The following is a 22,208-nucleotide window of genomic DNA, read 5'->3' as shown; positions in this document are numbered from 1 at the left end:
CAGTGAAGACATTCTACTCGGTAAAGATTCTAAAAATTTCTGCAAACGTACAGGACATAATGAATTGACCATAACTTTTGAGCAGAAAGTTATAAATTGATTCTGTTTTTTTCCTTGAGTAGGGGACAACATTGCTAGTCTGTCATATACTCTAAGTTTTTCTCTATCTACAACAGAAATTAGAGAAAAATAAGATTTATGTTGAAAAACTGTAATTTTCTCTTTTTTTTCGGATTAATTTTGAGCATATTTATAAAAATAATTATGCTACCCTCACACATAATTACTTATGTTTTATACCATTTTAAAGTGCTCTTTCTTCTGATTACAATGGTGTGTATATTTTATCTCTGCCATGTAGTATGGCCACACTGTAAGCTTTTTTGTGCCCCGAGGTCATCATTCTACTATTTTCTGCAAACGTACAGGACATAATGAATTGACCATAACTTTTGAGCAGAAAGTGATAAATTGATTCTGTTTTTTTCCTTGAGTAGGGAACAACATTGCTAGTCTGTCATATACTCTAAGTTTTTCTCTATCTACAACAGAAATTAGAGAAAAATAAGATTTATGTTGAAAAACTGCTTTTTTTTTTTTTTCGGATTAATTATGAGCATATTTCTAGACATAATTATGCTACCCTCACACATAATTACTTATGTTTTATACCATTTTGAAGTGCTCTTTCTTCTGATTACAATGGTGTGTATATTTCATCTCTGCCATGTAGTATGGCCACACAGCAAGCTTTTTTGTGCCACGAGGTCATCAAGTGTGGAAAAAATGGAATGTTCGGGCAGTCAACAAAGGGTTAAACCACTAACAGTGCTCAAAACAGCGCCAAACCTCTTCAGTAGCTTGCTCTAGGTGTCTACACATAAAACGAAGCACCAATCAGTCTGTAAACTTTGGAATAGTCAGTATACACGTAGAATCAATTCGAGACCGCAACACCCCATCTGAAGCACATACATGTCTCGCGAGATCTCACACGAGAGGTCGTGGACTTACCTTCGTGAGGAGCTGGAAGGGGTTATATTCATAACAGTCTTCTTTTATAAACGTCGGGTTCATGAGCCAAGTTGTTGGTGCTTCGTTTTATGTGTAGACACCTAGAGCAAGCTTCTGACGAGGTTTGGCGCTGTTTTGAGCAATGTTAGTGGTTTAAAAATGCGATTTTGACTACCTGTAGGAATAGGTCCCGTGCTTCCGTGTGAGATCTCGCGAGACATTTCTGTGCTTCAGATGGAATTGCGCAGATGGGTCTGGAATTGCGGTCTCGAATTGATTCTACGTGTATACTGACTATTCCAAAGTTTACAGACTGTTTGGTGCTTCGTTTTATGTGTAGACACCTAGAGCAAGCTACTGATGAGGTTTGGCGCTGTTTTGAGCAATGTTAGTGGTTTAAAAATGCGATTTTGAAAGCGTGTGGCTCCAATCCCCATCCACACCCACTGTTTGCGATTTTGGGCTGTCGTTCCTGCCCGTGCTAGCTCTGTACTGCGTGATGAGCGAAAATTACTTCCTCCACGGCTTAGTTGATGTATTTTCATTCAGAAAATAGCTTTATTTTCAATTTCCGCCAAACTTACACTTTAAGCCAACTGCCACTGTCAAAACAAATGGAAAGTCCAACCCTTTTGAACTTCATCGCTCTACTCGCCAAGGCTGTACTGTGAGCCCTCTAATCTTCATTCTAGCACTTGAACCACTGGCGTGCGCAATGCGAGCTCAAAAGGAAATATATGGTGTTAGAGTCGGTGATTATGAAAACAAAGCCAATCTTTTCACGGATTATATTTTATTGACATTATCAAAACCATGCCAATCAATTCCGCAGGTGTTAAAGATCATTGACTATTTTGGTAAATTTTCTGGTTATAGAGTGAACTATAATAAAAGTGAAGCCATCCCACTTAACAAGTCAACTTTTCAATCTCATCTAAGTACCGCCCCCTTTAGCTGCCAATTAGAAGGAATGAAATACCTGGGAATCAAGATCCAGGCCCCTATCGATAAAATGGTTGAGTTCAATGCTCCAGATTTATTAAAGACTATGAGAGAGGACACTAAGAGATGGACCGTGCTGCCTTTATCCCTCTGGGGCAGATCGGAAATAATCAAGATGAATCTTTTACCTAGGCTGACTTTTCTAATATCTTCTATCCCACTAAAGTTTCCCTCAAGCTGGTTTAAGGAGGTTAACAAAATACTTTTTGGATTCCTTTGAAATTATAAAAAACCTAGGATTAGCCAGAAAAAAATAACCAAACCACGGTCTAGTGGTGGAATGGGGCTACCAGACATCTACCAGTACTATATTGCATTTAACTCACGATATCCTTTACAATGGGCATACAATACAGAGAGACAGATTGGAAGCTGGGATTGGCTGGAGGAACAGTTCATATCAAAATTAGGGCTGGGCAACGATTACAAAATTTTAATCGCGATTAATCGCATGATTTCCCTGATTAATCGCATTATTATACGCAAAACTCAATAATGAATTCAAAAGTAATATATAGCACATTTTTATTCTAAATATGCTGCCATATGAACGCAAGTGCCATAGCATTTTTTCTGCAAACATTTAACATCAGCATTTTGTCTATACAGTAACAGTTAAATAAATGATTTAGTGCAAATCTCAACTTACACAATGTAATCAAAACAATTACAAATTTAAAGCTTATTGTACACACACTTTTTTGGTAAAACCTTTAACAGTGCGTGTAGTCAGATATTTCCATAATACTTGTTGTAATAAGCCTAGCCTGGTATAATAGGGGTGGGTGATATGGGCAAAAAATAATCTCGATATTTTTTGTGATTTTGACTATAACGATAATTAGTCGATATCCTTTAAAAAAAAAAATAATAATAAAAGTCTGAGTTACTTTACAGCTCATTATTTATGAGTAGCAACATTACTATTATAATCAATTACCAACCTGTGACTTTTTAACCAAATCAACCAATGCATTGTCACTCTATGACACATTTGTAATTCTGCCCCCACTTGTGTGTGTGGTAATGATGAAGTCTAACCGGCAGCTACATTAAAATAGATGGATATAGGGCTAACCAATTTCCCAAGGGAAGCTCTGATGCTGAAATTCTTTTCAAACTTTTACTGTAAAACTAAGCAGAACAACAGAGTACATTTCAGTTATTTCCTTCAATGTTTTGTTAGAGTGCAGTCACGTAGGCTATCATTCCAAGTTACAGAGTAGAAACTAACTAGCTTATGGCTAATGTCTATGAGAAATCCCATAGAAATGCTAACGGTTAGCATAATCGATAAGATTAGATATTTAGAGCGAACTTCAGTCCATTTACAGCTTGGGCTACATAGGAAGATGTCTTTGTTTACAACTGAATTCTCGATGTCAGGTTCCTACGTCACAGTCCTCCGCCATATTGGAATTGGGGAAAGAACATCGTCTCCGCCATAGGAACCCATTCAATTTAGCGTCAAAAGGTAGTAGTCAAACTTTTAATTAACGTGTCATTTTTATAATTTGAGTCATTAGCTGGAGAGACTAAGGCCTGATATATACACAAATCGAATTAGGTAGGTTTGGATTATACGAGATGCCCGTACGAGGTACGTGAAGACCGGTGGATCTTCACTAAAAAATGAATGGGTTCCTATGGCGCTGCATGGCGGAGATGTTTTGTTTCCCCCATTTCAATTTGGCTGCGGCCATGAACCTGACATCGATTTGTGTATATATCAGGCCTTAGTCTCTCCAGATAATGACTCAAAGTTAAAAAATGACACGTTAATTAAAAGTTTGACTACTACCTTTTGACGCTAAATTGAATGGGTTCCTATGGCGGAGACGATGTTCTTTCCCCAATTCCAATATGGCGGAGGACTGTGACGTAGGAACCTGACATCGAGAATATTAAAATACTCAAGGCTAATGTTTTCTTTTCATACAACAACGTAACCGCGTAGGAAAAAAACGACTGTTCAACAACTTATCAATGCCAACAAAGTAGCCGCAAAACCAGCGCAAGACATAAACAGGGTATCTGCAGGAATCATCAAGATGAATTTACTACCTTTTACTACCTTTTTTACTACCACCAAAATAATTTTTACTACCACCACGACGCGACCGCGAACTTACATTTCCCCATTTTGACTACCTAGTGTTACCAACCAATGTTTAGGCAGATCCCCTAAATATGCCTGAAATATGTAGGCTATCATGATCATTTTGCCAATAATGATGTAGAACCATGGATTTTCTCAGTTCATACCATGTTTTGCTTGAACTTAAACCAACATAAAGTTATCATTTTGACTACATAATTTAGTATAGGCCTACTTGATAACATATAGCCTGCCCCCTTACAGTCCTGTACAATATAGTGAACCATAGACCTAGATTGATATTGATGCTGATTGAAGAGGTTGCTTGAAGGTTGTGATATTTAAGTTCCAAAAAAAGTAGCCTAACATGTCCCCTCTCCTCCTAAAATAAATGGCAGGCCCTACTGTTAAGCTACATAACTAGTTGTCCAAGTGCACACACTAAAAGGAGAGCTAGGATTAAAATTCAGACTGTGCCTTTAAATAGTCAACTTTTTTTCATCTATCAGCACAATGCTAGGCTACTGTAGGCCATTTCCACTAAGAAATCAGCTCAATATTATGTGCAAGACTGATGTTTACCAAGCATGCCAAAGTGTTAATATCTTAGCACTATCGTCATACGTTTTCTCATAGTGAGATGGCTATCCCGAATATGTTTTGAATGACATGGGGCGGGCGCACGGAGGTGAACGGCTGGACAAATGCGAAATGACAAGGTGTTCGCTAACTAAACAATTTAGTAGACCTAAGGAAGACAGGCTTTGTGGCTAAAACGATGAAAACCAGTAGGCTAGTCTGTCACAGCTAACTTCAAGCACAGTAGCCTAGACTAGTTTACACGCACAGAAATTAAAAGTCAATATCAGCATCACGAGATTGCTGTCATTATCGGAAAATCCAGACACGTTAAAACTGGACGCGAACGCGTGGCAAAGCCAACAACAACAAAACAACAACGTCATAAATTATGTCTTTTTAAATAAATAATTTGACCTTTACCGTGTCATGGCTTCAGCTACAAATAGTTCACCATACACATCGAACTTGCATCAAACATTCATCAACATGACTGCTTTCACTTTCAATGACATCCCTGGCGGTGTCGCTATCTATGGCAACCATTGAACGCTGACGGCTACTCCGTTGAGGTCCTGTAATCATCGGCTACTTTATTTATAAGCTAGAATTTTTATTTTTCCCCCTTTTAAGTACAAATATTACGCAAACAATGGAAACTCATATATAGAGGTGGTAACAATCTTTTTACTACTAAGTAAAATTACATTTACTACCTTTTACTACCTTTCAAGGGCCTTCATTTTGAATTTTTTTTTTACTACCTTTTACTACCCCGCGGGGACCCTGATAAACATTAGGCGTGCGTGTGACAACGTGCACCGTGAACATGTGACTTGCTCTTGCACTGCTGCAGCCAGTGGCTTCTCTCACTTCTGTTGCACATCTCCTGATTTCGTGAATGTACCCAGTAAGCACAAGAACGTCTGCAAGGCGTCTTGCAGATGTGTTCGAAAGGTCTGCTGGACAGCTGTAAGATGTATTCTAGAGAGCGTTTGCTCATCTGGAAGACGTATCTGATACGTCTTGCTAAGATCTTCAAACAGCGTTTAGCAGCCGTATCCCAGATGCTCATCAGTACGTCATAATAGGACATCCATCTCCCTAACGTCTTACAAAGATCTTATAAAGGTAGCCTATCAAATATGATAAAGATCTAGAACTAGGATACGCATTCTCAGTGAGATGCCGCCGCTGTTTGTAAGATCAAAATAAGACGTTCTAAATGGAACACGATGTATTTAAGCTGTTCAGATCTTTTCCAGGCGTCTCGGAGACGTATTTGTCTCTATTTGTGCTGACTGGGTAGGCTATGGAATTTCAATGCGTGATGAGACGCCTGTGACCAGCCTGTGAGCAACAGACTTTTACAGTATAAAATAAATAATGAAAACTGCGTTAATGCGCGATAAGATAATTATCGATGTTAATTGATTGATGAGTTAACGTGATATTAACGCGTTAACGTGCCCAGCCCTAATCAAAATATAATAATGAATTGACAGCAACAAGTTTATGGTACTACCCCTCTAAAATTAGACTGAAGAACCCAGTGTTGAAGTTTTCATGTGAAATAGTGACATACGCGTCTGTCTTTTAATGGATACTCACTACCTTCATGCCCACTGTGGCATAACCCCTTGTTTAAAGCCGGTGGTGAAACACTTAGAGACAGATTGTGGCAGCAAAATAACTTAAGCCACGTGGGACAAATTGTAGACAATGGTAAAATTATAACCTTCAATCATTTAAAAACACAGTTTGGTTTGACCAATTTACATTTTTTAAAGGAATAGTTTGGAATTTTGGAAATAGGACCTCATTTCCAACTTTGCCGAGGTGATATAGGTCGGTGGAGACCGTTTTTATCACGTTTAACCCCTTCCTTCAGTTGCAGCGTTCCCCTTTGCTAACGCTGGTTCTGAGCTAACTTCGACTAAATTTCAACGGTAACATCCAAAACAGTCTTACTCACTCCACACGCACCCGAGACAAGTAAATTAAAACGTCAGACTATCGATATACATGTCCATGTTGATAGAATAATTTTAGAAATAAAACTAACCTTGCAACTCAATGATTTATTGCATTTTGAGGGACTACTTTCTCAATATCAATCCGCCACTGCCATACAGGGAACAAAGTAGGCTATTGCAATGCGATGCAAGGTTAGTTTTATTTCTAACATTGTTCTATCAACACAGGCATGTGCATCGATAGTCTGACGTTATGATTTATTTGTTTCGGGCGTTCTGTGGAGTGTTTTCAGTGGCAGGCAGGATGTTACCGTTGACTTGCGTTATCTCAGCGCCAGATTAGCACAAGATGAACGCTGCAACTCAAGGAAGGGCAGAAATTCACTGAAAATGGTCTCCACCGACCTACAGTACCCTCCAGAATTATTGGCACCCTTGGTAAAAGTTGACTAAAAATAGGTATAAAAAAATAATCTTTAGGTGATTTATTGTACTCCCACAATGAAAACAATGAGGAAAAATATACCCTGCAAGGCAAGCAAATTTATTCTGAGAAAAAGGAAAATTTCATGAAGAAATAAATATTTTTAACAAAAACAGCTTGCTCACAATTATTGGCACCCCTGAAACATATTATGTACAACATTTAACAGGAGCATTTTCCTATGTAAATGCAACGTTTTAAAGTAAATCGGAGTGTCTGTGAACTTTCAGAAGTAGTTCATGATGTTCTTTTTCACTATGGTATGAAAATGAAGTCACTCAGAGGCTAAATCCTCTAGTCATTTTTCAACATTGGAGAGACAAGAGAATACACTAAATTGAAATAAAAAGAAATTGTGTTGACATTTGTAAGTAAGAGAATGTCTATGGAAACTAGGTATTTTGTTGAAAATGCCTATATTTCCAGTTAAAATGATGACTAAAAGGTTCTAATCATCTGGAAATGTGGCAAACATGCTTGGACAAAGACCCATGGCTATTTTGCTCCCACGCACAGTATGGAGGATGGTATGATAGGCAAAAAAATCCATAAGAACCACTGTTGAGAGTTACAGACAAAGCTATCATCTTGGGGTCACCAAGTCCCCCCCAAAAATCTTCAAAAGTGACCTCACTGCTAATAGATTATTTAGACAGCATGTCAGGTTAAAGCCAGTAGAGTCATTTAATGAACAATGTAAATGGCAGGAGTTACTGAATGGTACCATGACATGTCTGGGAGTGTGGTCTATTGTCAGATGAAAATAAAATTATGCTCTTTTGCTAAAAACACTTAAAGGCTGGCTTACATTGCACGATTTTGGTCTGTTTTAACAGTCGCCGACTACTTTTCCAAAATCTTGCCAGTTGTACTAGAATCTCGGCGCGCTCCCGTCATCTAAATCGTTTAGTGTAAGGTGCCAATCTTAGCGGTTTTAAGTCCGTCGGAGTCAGTCTTTTTCTAGTTTTGCCGTTACGACAATATCAAACATGTTTGATATTATCGTAAGTCTTTTCAGTCGTGGCTCATGCAAATAGTGACGTGAACATTAAAAACCAATAGTGACCTCGGTCGACGAACACGAAAACGGAAGGGGCAAAATAGGCGACAGTTGTAGCCTGTATGATTATTTGTTATTTCATTTCTTATAATTTATTAGTCGGCTATTCTACGTTACAGAACAACTCTATATCTGTTAGTGATGTCACACTATCAAACAATGCTGCAGAAACGCGAAAAAAAATACTTTGATATGAGTAGCCTATCATGTGAGTTCCTGTTGATGATGACGTATAGCCTAGTGCACGATGGAAATAATTTGAAGGAATCTAGCAGCAGTCTTGTAAATAGTGACCACAGTCTTTGCAAAATCCTAATCTGAGACTGGCCTGTGACTAGTCTGTGACTAAAAACTCAATGAATTGTCTTTAGATGTGAGAGGGTCTGAGACTGTAGTCTTTCAAAAATCTTTTCCAAATCTTTGCAAAGTCTGGCAATGTAAGGTAGGCTTAAAGGCTGGCTTACATTGCACGATTTTGGCCTGTTTTAACAGTCGGCGACTAAATTTCCAAAATCGGGCGGAAATCTTGAGAGTTGTGCTAGAATCGCAGCGCGCTCCCGTCATCTAAATCGTTTAGTGTAAGGTGCCAATCTTAGCGGTTTTAAGTCCGTCGGAGGCAGTCTTTCTCTAGTTTTGCCGTTACGACAATATCAAACATGTTTGATATTATCGGAAGTCTTTTCAGTCGTGGCTCATGCAAATACTGACGTGAACATTAAAAACCAATAGTAACCTCTGGCGAACACGTAAACAGGAAGGGGCAAAATAGGCGACAGCTGTAGCCTGTATGATTATTTGTTATTTCATTTCTTATAATTTATTAGTCGGCTATTCTACGAGACAGAACAACTCTATATCTGTTAGTTGATGTCACACATCAAACAATGCTGCAGAAACGCGAAAAAAAATACTTTGATATTAGGCTCTCATGTGATTTCCTGTTAATGATGACGTGTAGCCCATTGCACGATGGAAATAATTTGAAGGAATCTAGCAGCAGTCTTGTAAATAGTGACCCACAGTCTTTGCAAAATCCTAATCTGAGACTGGCCTGTGACTAGACTGTGACTAAAACCTCAATGAATTGTCATTAGATGTGAGAGGGTCTGAGACTGTAGTTTTTCAAAAATCTTTTCCAAATCTTTGCAAAGTCTGGCAATGTAAGGTAGGCTTAAGGTGTCTTTGGCGTACATAGAAGAATGACTATACTAAAAAGAACCCCATGCCTAATCAGAATTATGGTGGAGGGGCTGTGCTACTGTGGGGCTGTTTTAATTCCCAAAGGCCTTGGGAACCTAATTAAGGTGCATGGCATCATGAACACCAAGAAAAACCTGAACATTTTCAAAGGAAATCAAACAATCTCTGCCAAGGCCCTAAAAGTTGGTCATGATTGGATCATTCATCAGGTCAATGAACCAAAACAGATGCACAGATCAAAACAAATATGGTTTACTGAACACAAAATCAAGCTTCAGACATTGCCAGCAGTCCCCTGATCTAAACTCCATAGAAAAACAGTGGGATGAGTCAACGAGAAGAATGCACAAGTGTGGACCTAGCAATCTGGACGATCTGGGGAGGTTTTGTAAAGATGAATGGTCTTAAATCCCTTACTTTGTATTCTCAATCTTTATGGGGTGTCAGAGAAGAATATTACATGCTGTTTTATTGACAAAGGGAGGTTTAAGAAGGTATTACAAGTAGGGGTGCCAATAATTGTGAGTGACGTGTTTTTATTAAAAACATTTATTTCTTTATGAGATTTTCCTTTTTCTCAGAATAAATTTGCTTCCCTTGCAGGGTGTATTTTTCCTCATTGTTTTCATTGTGGGAGTACAGTAAATCACCTAAAGATTATTTTTTAGACCTATTTTTAGTCAACTTTTACCAAGGGTGCCAATAATTCTGGAGGGTACTGTATATCACCCCGACTAAGTTGGAAATGAGGTCCTATGTCCAAAATTCCGAACTATTCCTTTAACATACAATCAAACCTACTCTATTATGAAATCATTGGTGTCCAAGGGTATACAGCTGGGGACGAGTAGAGACTTGGAGAACAAATTAAAAGTAGCCATAAAAAGAAAAGGCACTGTGTCTACCGTATATAAATTACTGTCTGCAATGAACCCATGTACAAACTTACAAACTAAATGTCAATGGGAACGTGGCATGGGTTTGTCTATCTTCGAATCACAATGGAATGCAGCACTTAAAAATAGTACAACCATTTCAAAATGTGTCAGATATAAAATGATCCAGTTAAAATAATTCATAGGGCTTACATAACCCCTGAAATAATGAGCAAAAAGGACTATCCTTCTTAATTGGAAGGAACGCAAAAACAATTGCTTCAGTATTGAACTCTGGCGAAATGACTTTATGGACATCCTTGCTATGGAACAGGCTGCCTTACCTCAATCCATTAGAGAGGCCTAGTGCCCTGCAAGGCCCCTTGGACTATATGAGAACCTTAAAGGTAAACTATGCAGGATTGGCGATTGCAACGCCGGTTTCACTTTCGCTTTTCGTTTTCTCTCGTTTTATGCTTGCATATTTCTCTGCAGAGCTTCCCCAGAGCTTCCTTCGAGCTTTAGCGTGTATATTTTACAAAAGTCCTCAATCGGTCAGTCTGCCTTTTCTGCATGTCTGAATGATAGAGACTTCACATGAGACTTCCTGGTCCATGGGCGCGTGCCCGAGGATTCCTGAAGTTGCAAGCGTGGTTCTACGGCTAAAGACCACTAGGGCGGCCGAAAAAAACATTGTTTGACTGGTATTGACTCATTTAATCATATATAACAGTATGAAACGAATTGATTAACTGAAAAACGTTACATAGTATACCTTTAACCCTCTATACCCCAATAGAATTCTAGAATGCTGCAGCATTTTACTGAGAACAACAAAGAAATTCTCATATTTTATGTCACTGTGCAAACAAATACTTATATTAAGAAAACAAAGCAGAAATTACAATTACAAGTTTATATTGTTTTAAAGAGCAGAAATTGTATTTTATTTTGATATAAAATATGTATTGTAATATCCACTGATATTAACATATGTAGCTTTACCGGCTCACTAAATGTCATTTTTATAGCCAGGTTTCATTTGGACTTCTTTTTTGAACAATAATGCAGACATATATATTACTTAAAGTATATTTTTCATTATTTAGTAAATAATTAAATATTTAATTATTTGCCAACACAACAAGTACAAAACCTTATCATTATACCATGAATGACAGACATATTGAGGGAATGTCAGCAACTAAATTGAGAACTGATTTTCTCAAATCAACTAAGTATGTGAGTGTGAGAGAGATCTAGCAAAAGTGTGAGTGAGAGTATGAGTGAGTGTGAGAGAGCAAGAAAGAGATGAAATGAGACATGGACTCTGACTACAACATTCCATGAAATTCGTGAAAACATGACCCTGCTTTACAGAGTGAAACGCAGCATGTTGAGCACCCAAAAGACGTTTCGACACATCTCCCCGATTTTGCCCTCTTTTGACTTCTTATACACACCACACAGCCTCTTTTGCGTCCCTCAAACTTCACGAGGGAATGACCTGCTTTCAGGTTAGGTGTCACGACTCTTTCCACCTCTGCGCCTGGCTGCCCCTTAGCTCTCCTCTTCCTGCTGCTGTACCCATCACACAGCTCATGCACCAGTTGCATTTTGAAGCTTTTGAGGCAGAACTGACGTCTGCTTTTGGGCAGTGGCCTCTGCAGAGTTAGCCACAAAATATACGAGTTCACCAATGCGATGTTGAGCATTCCCCAAAACACATACTTCCACCACTTTTTCCCTGTTCTTCCCACATTATAGTAGCTCCGCAATTGATCCATCAGGTCAACACCGCCCATGTTTGCATTATAATCGAGGACAAGCTCTGGTACTGTGATGAACTCATCAGCAGTGAACTTCGACAGAGGCTTTAAAGTGTCCTGTGTACCCCCACAACTGGATATGAAGCAGACATCCCTCTTGTCTCTCCATCTACAAACTGTCATACCTTCAGCTGACTGCTTCAGGCTCTGACCACGCTTTAGCTTGCCTTCCATCAAGTCTTTGGGGAAGAATTTTTTGTTTGGCCTTATGGTCCCACAATAATATGTGTCAGCATTTAGCAGGGCTTTTACCAAGGGAATGGAAGAAAAGAAATTGTCGGCATACAGGTGGTGGTGTTTGTGTAAGTAGTCTCGCATCAGACCCATAACCACCCTGTATCCCAAACCAAGGTCATCTGCCTCACCGTTATCTTTTCCTGTGTAGACGTGGAAAGCCAAACAGTACCCAGTCGATGAGTCACAGAGACACCAGATCTTAATACCCCACCTGACAGGTTTCTTTGGCATATACTGCTTCCACAGTAACCTGCCATCGAATTTGATCATGGCCTCATCTATGGACAGATTTCTCCAAGGCCTAAGAAGTGCAGGGAAGTTCTCCTGCAACACACACATCAGTGGTCGCACTTTGTGCAGCTTGTCGCCCCTATCTGCTGGGCCTGGGCGTGAACAATGGAGGTACCTACATAACTCCTCATACCTATTCCTAGGCATAGTGTCTGCCACATAGGACACTCTCAGGGCAGGATCGGATGACCAGTAGTCTAGATAAGATGGCAGACGATGAATTCCCATGAGTATATTCAACCCCACAAAGACCTTCATCTCCTCCATACATGTACTGGTCCAGGACACATTTTGAGAGGCATACAAATTTGTGTTTTCTGCCAGATTAACAAAAAAAGCAAGCCCCACCATTTGCATAAAAATATCCAGTACACCCCCTAGTGTGATCTGTGGCCCAGCCTCATGACTGTATGGCTGAAGGGAAGGATCAACTGCCCCTCTAACCCAAGAGAATGGGTTGTCAGCCACCCGCCTACCCGACAGTCTGCCCCGCCCTCTCCCCCTCATGTGTCCTCTGCCATGTCCGCGCCTTCCTCTGCCATGCCCACGTCCTCCTCTTCTCTGAACTACCAAAGCCTCCATCTCCTCCTCCTCCTCCTCCTCCTCCTCCATCTCCATGTCCTCCACGTTCTCTGCTGCCACACTCACAGCATCCTGACTACTCTCTGATGAGCTGGAACGCCCAACATCCTGACGCAATAAAAAGCAACAAAAACTTCTCCATAATCTCAGTGCTCCGTCCATTTTCATGAACTGATTCATTATTTCGTGGAATGATTTAGCCAGCAGGATAACTATTCCCTAAATCTCTCCCTCCTCCCTCTGTCTCTCTCTCTCATCAGTGTGCGCGCGCGCGCACACACACACACACACACACACACACAATAGTGGGCTGTTTGCTGTTAGATCACTAGCTGATATGGACTATGGACACACTAGAGGACATCATAATCATCAGATTTATTTAGTAGTGAAAAGGATAGTGTGGTAGTGTTAAGTGGTAGCATGTTTATTGCCTATAATGTGAATAGTCTCAAAGTCTTTCACTAACCCAAAGTTATAATGTGGTTAACACCAGGTCTGTATTTGAAGCTGGGAAACGAGGTACTATAGGAGTAATGAATTCATTGAAATATACAGGCAATTATCTTGCACTTGCTTGTGTTTTAGCTGTTGGCCCTTACAGCTCATGCATGATAGGCTATAGGTCAGGCTATGAACCAATTTAGTGGAGAAGCATAGCTCATGAAACTGTAACTCATTTGACTAAGAATGCCACAAACAATAGTTAAACCTGACATGGATTTACGTTTTTTTCCACGTACATCATATATGTACGTGATATAATTTATCTGAACTTGGTCAATTTGGTGATGAACCTGTTGCACACTTTCACTAATCATCCTGTCCTAACGTAGCGTGCCTCAGACCAACGTTACCTCAGTGAAGATAGCAAATTAGCGGGCTATGATGATTTGTAATTACACGAGATGATAAAATATTATTATGTGTATCAATTACGTTTTCCTGACAACCATAAGTAGAAAACACGGCGGATTTACAGCGTTGTGGTTATTAGTTAGTCAACTCTGAATCAAAGAGACAGGTGCCTCGTAGCCAGACTGTCAGTGATGTATGATAAAGTTAGCGTTACTGAACATGCCAGAAAGGAGTAGCCTAACGTCAACGTTAGTGTTAAGAGATATATCTGCAACTAAACATTTTATGGGTTCATGGTTAATTACAACACATTACTGGTGTATGTTTTTATATTGCTGGTGTTAGCTAAACCCTAATCAACTTTCATAGAGCCAGTCATACGAGGATACAGTACCAGAGAGAGGCAGCTAAGTCATAACAAACGGGAGGATGCTAACGTTAAATATTACTTTTTTATTTGTATTAAGTTATTTTCTTACATCAATATGATCCACACTGACATCCAAACAGGGTAGATCATCTTCATCCATCATCAATACCGTCTCTTCCAACGAGAACATACGTGGACGCTTGTTAGAAGCCATTCTCAAAACAACGCAACTGCTCAGCCGGTCAATCAACAGCGTAATGCAGGTTAAACTAAAAAATACCTCAGAAATGTCAATGGTGACATAGACAAATAAGTGTGTCAAAATAAAAGTCTGATGTTCATGTATCCACTAACACTGTATTACTTCGCGAATGAAGGTTATACTGTAGCAGATGTCCCTTTAAAAATCACGGCCGGCCGCGGCCGTTACAGTAGAATTCTAACAGGCCGTCGGCGGCCGCTATGGGGTAAAGAGGGTTAATGTGTACTTAATATGTATTTAATTGCAGCTAACCTTCCCTCCCCTATTCTTTGTTTTGAATTTTATCTTTATTTTTGTCTATGTCTTGTATTGTCACTGGCCACGTTTACATGATGTTTTTAATTCAGAATTAAATAAATCGGAATTAAAATATTCTCCTTCAAGTTTACATGGAAATAATAATTCCGAATTGGCGTTTACATGGAACATAGGTTAATTCCGCTTTATTGTATTCAGCTGAACGTCTGGGGGTCGGGAAGGGTTCCGATTGGACAGGCGGCGCATTAACGCAGCCTAATTAAGGTCTACCGGAAGAAAACAAACTTTAGCTGGCTAGCGGCTTTTTTGTCATCTCGGGTTAACGTTACAGCATGAGCAATAACATAATGAAAACGGTTTTCGCAGTAATTCTGATAATTAACTATTTAACCAGCAGCTCGAGAATATTGTCAAGCTTCACGTTTGCTAGCTGAGGAGGAGAAGAGTGCCGGAGAAGGGGGGAAGAAGACTGAGCCGAATTAGCAATGAAACGAGCATGCGCTGCTTCCTCCCTGTATGAGCATATGCCAAACAAACAGAATAAACTTTGAATCGGAATAAAGGTTTACATGATCAAGGAGTGTGTTAATTCAGCTTTAACATTGGAATAAACCAACCACTTAAATCAGAATTAAGTTTAATTCCGAATAATAACTTTCAAGCGGAATAAGCGTTTACATGGTCTCTTTTAAAGCGGAATTAACTTTTATTCCGAATTAACTTGGTCTTATTCGGAATTAACCCTTTAGGCGCCAGAGGTTTTTTCCAAAAACATTCAATTTTGACATATTAATTTCAAAAGGCTTTAACTTAAAAGTGATAAGAGATAGAGACTTTCTGTAAATCAGAGAAATATTAAGGATGACCCAAAGTTTATGTAGGGATTAAATGTATCCAACTAATTTGCATATTATGACGTCATAATGACGTCATATGGTGGCGGCCATCTTGATTTTTGAATTTTTATGATTTTTTTATATTATTATAAAAATATTAATATTATTATCATTCATATTTTTTGCTGAGAGACATACACATCACCAGGACATGAAAACACAAAAAGAACAAACATTGTACCATACTGAATGGTCAGGGAAATGGGAATGATGATGATGCTGCGAATTTATGTAGCAGGCCTTTTGCCATAGAGATAATGAATCCCTGTTCATACAGGTGACACTTCTTGTAGTGTTTCATGGTGTGGTACCTCTAATTGCAGGGCACAACACAAAGGCCCACCACACACTGCCTACACCTGTATTTTGTCTGACTATGGCCTTTAGATCTGCCACTTTGAGTTTTTTTTTAAATTATTATTTTTAGTTGACAGACATTCACATCACAAGGACATGTAGGCCTACACACAAAAAGAATACACATTGTGCCATACTAAATGGTCAGGGAAATAGTAAATCGATAGTGTAATAAATAATAAATGGAAAGATGATGGGAATGCACATTTCTGTAGCAGGCTTTTTATTGTAAATATAATGAATCCCTATTCATCCAGGTGACACTTCTTGTAGTGTTTCACGGTACTTCTCAATGCAAGGCATAACATAAAATCCCACCCCACACTGCCCACCTGTTGCTTATTGTGTCTGACGACAGCCTGCAGTAAGGTCTGCCGCGCGCGCCTCCCGAGTGGAGAAAATCAGCATGGCTGTTCTTTCTCATTCTCCTTGCGACTGCCTACACTGCTGCTACGTTTCCCCAAGCTATCCTATGGACACTTCGACCTCGTCTAACACATCTATTGATATTAGACAAAGGCTCCACTACATTACCGTCCTCCTCCGATTATGGAGAGGCACACGGTCACTGTCGAGGGAGCATGGCTAGCCCGATATAAAACAAACAAAAAAACACACATTGCCCCGGCCATAAGCTTTCGTTCTCCACACAACTAACACGTAATGAAGGTCTGCTAACTGTTTCACGATATGCCTACTTCTCATTGCAAGGCATAACATTAAAAAAATCAACCCACACTGCCTACCTGTTGCCTATTTTGTCTGACGGCAACCTGGATCTGCCACGCGCGCCTCCCGAGTGGAGTGGCTTTCGTTCTCATTCTCATTGCAACTATACTGCTGCTACGATGCCCCACAGTTCTCCTATGGACACTTCGACCTCCATACCGACATACCCAATAGTATTAGACAAGTTCTCCATCACGTTACCTGTCCTCGCAATTATGGAGAGGCACAATGAAAACGAAAGGGCGAAATGGCTGCCGCGATAAAATGACAGTGCCCCGACCAACACGGTCGTTCTCTACACAAATAACACGTCTGATGAGGGTCTTCTAACTTCCCTATGAACACCTAGACCCGTGAAATAATGTTCCTAACACTGACATTGGGCAAAGGATCCACGTGTGTGCTTGGTGTAGGACTTATCTCTCACATTGCAGCTTCAGCATTGCTAGGCGGAGACGCGTGTGAATAAACAAATCCTCGTCATCTTCTGAAGGCAGATATTTTCCTTCAGAATAACTGTCAGCGAACAGAAGACCCAACACTTCATTCCTGGTAAACTTTTTCCATGTGTTTAGACGATTATCTAATGCTAATACTCATTTACGTTCACAATACCGCTCTGATACAATGGCTCACAAGCAAGCTAGCTCAGCTGATATTTCGCACGAGTTTAAAGTGCCCTTGCTCGAATATTTTGTATAGAAGCATGACGTAATTCTGAGTCGGGGACGTAGTATGACATGTCTGCCAACTAGTGGCAGGGAGTTTGAATGAAATTTGACACCCTGTTTGACAAAATCGGCCGTCTTAAACAGTACCGCATCTTGTCGAGTTAACTCGACCGTGGCGGTTAAAGGGTTAAAGCTCTCATGTAAACGCAGCAATTGTGTCATGATTGTGAAAAAGAAATAAAATGTAAATATTAACTCATTCACTGCCATTGACGTCTTTAAACGTCAATTTAGACACATACGTTGACTGCCATTTTGCATTTTTCAATGGGGAGGGCTCATGGGTGGGCTTGGGAACGATCTGGCAGAGTTTCAAGCTTGTAAACTGACTGTACTAGCGATCCGAACCGCTAGATGGCAGCAGTGCCATTTGGATGATTAGTATCTGCCTGCAGAGTGCACATGCAGAGACATACAACAAGTAAACACACTGAAGATGGACCACAGTGGATCTAGTTTGCACGCGGTGCAGGGAATAAATATGCTTACTTCTTACATCAAGGATGGAAAACACGTGAACGGTATGATCCATTTACATTGGATATTGATAGACTAACAACAACTTTGCTAGTGCTAGCTTGCTAAGTCTACCGTCCTGTTCAGAGTCTATAGCGACCATCAGAGTCCCTAGCAACCAGTGTTGGTCATCTTACTTTAAAAAAGTAATTAGTTACCGTTACAAACTACTTCTGCCAAAAAGTAATTGAGTTAGTAACTCAGTTACCACACTGTAAAAGTAATTAGTTACTCAGCAAAGTAACTGACGTTAATTTTTATGTTCTATAACATCTTTAACGTCAAACATATTTATTATGGCCTAACTGATTGAAGAATAAAACCAATTACTCGGTACAATTAGTGGGTGGAAGTCAGAACGTGCGCATGGCATCCGCCCACCCAGCCCAGGCCCGTGGTGGCTATCGGGAGATGCGGGAGGATTCCCGGTGGGCCGTTAACGTTTTGGGCCGGTTTGATTATTGTGAGCTTAAATACTGTATATTGTTTCTGACGATTTGTTGCGCTCTCGTGGCACTTCAGCAGCCAGGGCTGCGCGGTCGCGGCCGCCCCTTACTCGCAGTTTCCCAAATACTAACAAAGTAGGCTAGCACTCACAAAACTGTTCGGAAGTCGCAGCAAGTCTATATTTGCAATCTACAGGAGTAAATGAACAACCCCTTCTCCAGTTGAACGGCCCTGACGAAATGTAGGCTATGCAGCAGAGACGTGTAATGGGCTAATAATGAATTTTACTGTAAGGTAACCCCCGATATCAAAAGCCCTCAAAAATAAAATGGGCTATCTTTAAAATGTATAGGGTCCTCCTTTGAAGATAACGTTCAGTTTCAGTGAAGTAGCCCTGTCAAGAAACTATAGCAATCCGACAGACAGAGAAAGTGCACATTTACTTGTTACTATTATGCCTATATTGTGGGAAGTTCGCTACGTGCAAATTAAATGGCTTGGATTTGGTGAGTAGCCTATTCAAGTCTTTTTTCCCCTCCTGAAGTTGGAAGTGTGCCTTTAATGAAATTATTTCCATATTCCACTATGATGTACAGTATCTTGGTATGCCAGTCTGTCAAGGGTGATTAGGCTAAATATACATTTATATATAGGCTAGCTCAGGGGAGGGTATTCCATATATGATCCTATCCAGTGAACTCGCTTCATTCAGCCAAATTGTAGTAACGCGACGCTTTAAATTCTCAGTAACGATAACGGCGTTGCAACGATGAGAAAAGTAATTAATTAGATTACTTCGTTACTGACAAAGTAGCGCCGTTAGTAACGGCGTTATACTTAAACGCCGTTACTACCAACACTGCTAGCAACCTTGACAAGACTGACGAGATAACAGTGCAATCGTGGTTGACATACTACTGAAACGCTAACGTTAAAAAGTTGATTTTCACAAAAAGATAGTTTACTCCATTTTTTGGTTAAAAACAGGCGTTTTTTAGCCTAGAAATCTAGACGCACTCTAGCGGCCAAAAATATTTTTGCCTAGCGGGATGGTCTAGGGTCGCACCGTTGAGGACAAGCCTGCGCTAGGCTCGAGTTCAGCCTAGCCAATCAGAACGCTCTATCTGTGGACGGAGTCCTTGAGCCCGCCTTAGCTCACCTTCGGCTTCCGATAAGACGCCAGGGGGCTGGACCATGCGTCCTCGTTCGACGAGTTGGATTTGAGACCACATTGCACAACCATAGAGAAAAACAAAAGATGGATGAGGCTAACGCGCTCGTTTGAATCGGCTTTGGAAGAGTTAAGTCCAACGCCCACCAGAAGCGTACGCGGCGCACCGCGCCACAAAAAAAAATAGAATTCCATTGTTTTCAATGGAGCATCGCCCATGGAAACGTCTGCCGCGCAGCAGCCGCACAGAGATAGAAAACTATTCTAAAATCCTGCGCGGCAAGCCCAGACCGCCGAACACCGCTGAACGCCGCTTCTGGTGGGCGTTGGACTTTAGACTTGGGATTTTCTTTGAAGTTTGAGCAGAAAGAAGCACTCAAGTCATTCGTTTTAAAGAAGGATGTATTTGCCGTTTTGCTGACCGGCTACGATTGGTCACAAATGCTGGCCTATTACGTGCAGAGGCAGTTTGAAAGACAACTGTTCATCCCACCCACAGGCTTCAACTCTGTGAATGGTCCGACCCCAGACTATACATTTCTGTGTAGTTCGGCTTGCCAGGCTAGGTGTTTTTAGCAAAACTAACCCATGTTCTACTGACGATTACTAAAGAACGGAAAACGATAGAAACAAACCGTTTTTCCTGGTGAAAGACGAGAGTCTACTCTTTCATTTGGTACCTTTGGTGTTTACATTTGGTGCTCTTGGAGATCTTGGAAAAACAGTCAAAATGCTGTAAAACGTCTGGCAGTATGGAGCGCTCTGCACTGAAAATGGCTGGCAGCCAATGAGTTAAAAACAAAAAAATCTTACCAAATTTACCGCTTTTAAGATATTTTAATGGTTCATTTTTTTAAGTTGCTTTTATTTTATTTTCAATTCTTATCTATTACTCTCACTTATTTCACCACATTTACTTTCTTTATTGTTTTTGTTTGCTCTTATTTAATTTAGATTTTCTTTTTCATTCATTTCCCTACTTTTACTATATTTTAAATGTTTTTCTAGCTGTGTTCTAATGATGATGTAATGCACAGAACTGCTTCGGTAAAGTAATGCACTTAATTGCCTTGTCTTGCTAGTAGAATAAAATGATGTAGATTCCTACTACAGCTACACTGAACTGGCCCTCTCCCCCTCAAACAAATGCAGCTTACAGGCTACAGTTTATCCTCCCCCAACTTCTACAATGCAGCGTCCCAAAGGCCTGGTAGAATGCGTCTGGAAGAAAAGTTGCATTGGCCGGGAATCGAACCCGGGCCTCCCGCGTGGCAGGCGAGAATTCTACCACTGAACCACCAATGCATGAAGATTACCTGATTGACATGTCTATTGATTACATATACACTTCTGTTGTTCTCCATCACAAAAAACTTTTTTTTTTTTCAATACTTCAACATAATATATGTATGATTTTTATTTAAGCTTACTGTATTATACTGTTATACTTTATTTATTACATTAGTTTAGAAAATAAGACTTTAAGTTAATAATCAACGTACTATTAGTCACATTAAACAAAATAAAGCATCTGCCGAGTAAATCCATAAATTAAGCATACATTTTAACTTAATCTGACAACAGCTATCTACTTCGACTTGCAGTAGTTAGCTTCACCAGCTAACTACTGCATTCAGCTACACATACAAGCTAACCAAAATAGTAACCGGTGCTCTGAGTTTAAGGTCTAGGGATCCTTAACAGCAAAATGAACAGTGCATGGTGTTTATCCTACATGTCTATAACCTCTGATGGAGAGGGGGAAAAGGATTCATTGGAGAATGCGGGCATCGATCCCGCTACCTCTCGCATGCTAAGCGAGCGCTCTACCATTTGAGCTAATTCCCCATGCTGTACAATGGGGGGAGGGTCATCATAACTTGGATAACTCACATGTTTCCATGTGGAGTACATGTAACACTTTAACACATATGTCATCGTGCTTTACAATAACTATTTTTTGTGGGGGAAAAGGATAAAACTACATCTTAACACCAGTGAATATCTTGAGAATAAACAGAGCTCTGCGGTAAGAAAAGTGATCTGGTTTCCTACCACAACTACACTATGAGTGCCTCTCATTTGGTCTTTTATACACCCTCCCTTCCTTCCTCGATCCTCGTCCCCACTGTTCTAGATAAAGAATGATGGGGCGGCAACAATGGGATAGTCTATCCAGTGTTAGTTATAGATCAGTGGGAACAAGCCGCGAGGACCGAGCATCGAGGAGAGAGTTTGAGAGCCACCCTGTGTATTGGCCCTTCCCCCCTCTAACGCATGTTGCTTACAGACTAGCATTCCCTTCCCCCCTCTGTCACGTGCAGTTTACAGGCTATATGCGTCACCAGAGCCCCGGTAGGGTGCGGTTGGAAGAAAAGTTGCATTG

The 22,208-nt window shown here is 40.2% G+C and overlaps 1 non-coding gene across 1 annotated transcript; it reads right to left on the bottom strand.

Annotated features, from left to right (window-relative positions):
• Positions 1-21,597: 21,597 nt before the first annotated feature.
• trnaa-agc (transfer RNA alanine (anticodon AGC)) lies at positions 21,598-21,670 on the bottom strand. Its single transcript has one exon. It is a non-coding gene; the product is annotated as a tRNA-Ala (tRNA).
• Between the last annotated feature and the right edge of the window lie 538 nt (positions 21,671-22,208).

The sequence above is a fragment of the Sardina pilchardus genome, chromosome 15 (genome assembly GCF_963854185.1).
Source record: "Sardina pilchardus chromosome 15, fSarPil1.1, whole genome shotgun sequence".
Lineage (NCBI taxonomy): Eukaryota > Metazoa > Chordata > Actinopteri > Clupeiformes > Clupeidae > Sardina > Sardina pilchardus.
This window is presented reverse-complemented; position numbering and strand designations above follow the sequence as displayed.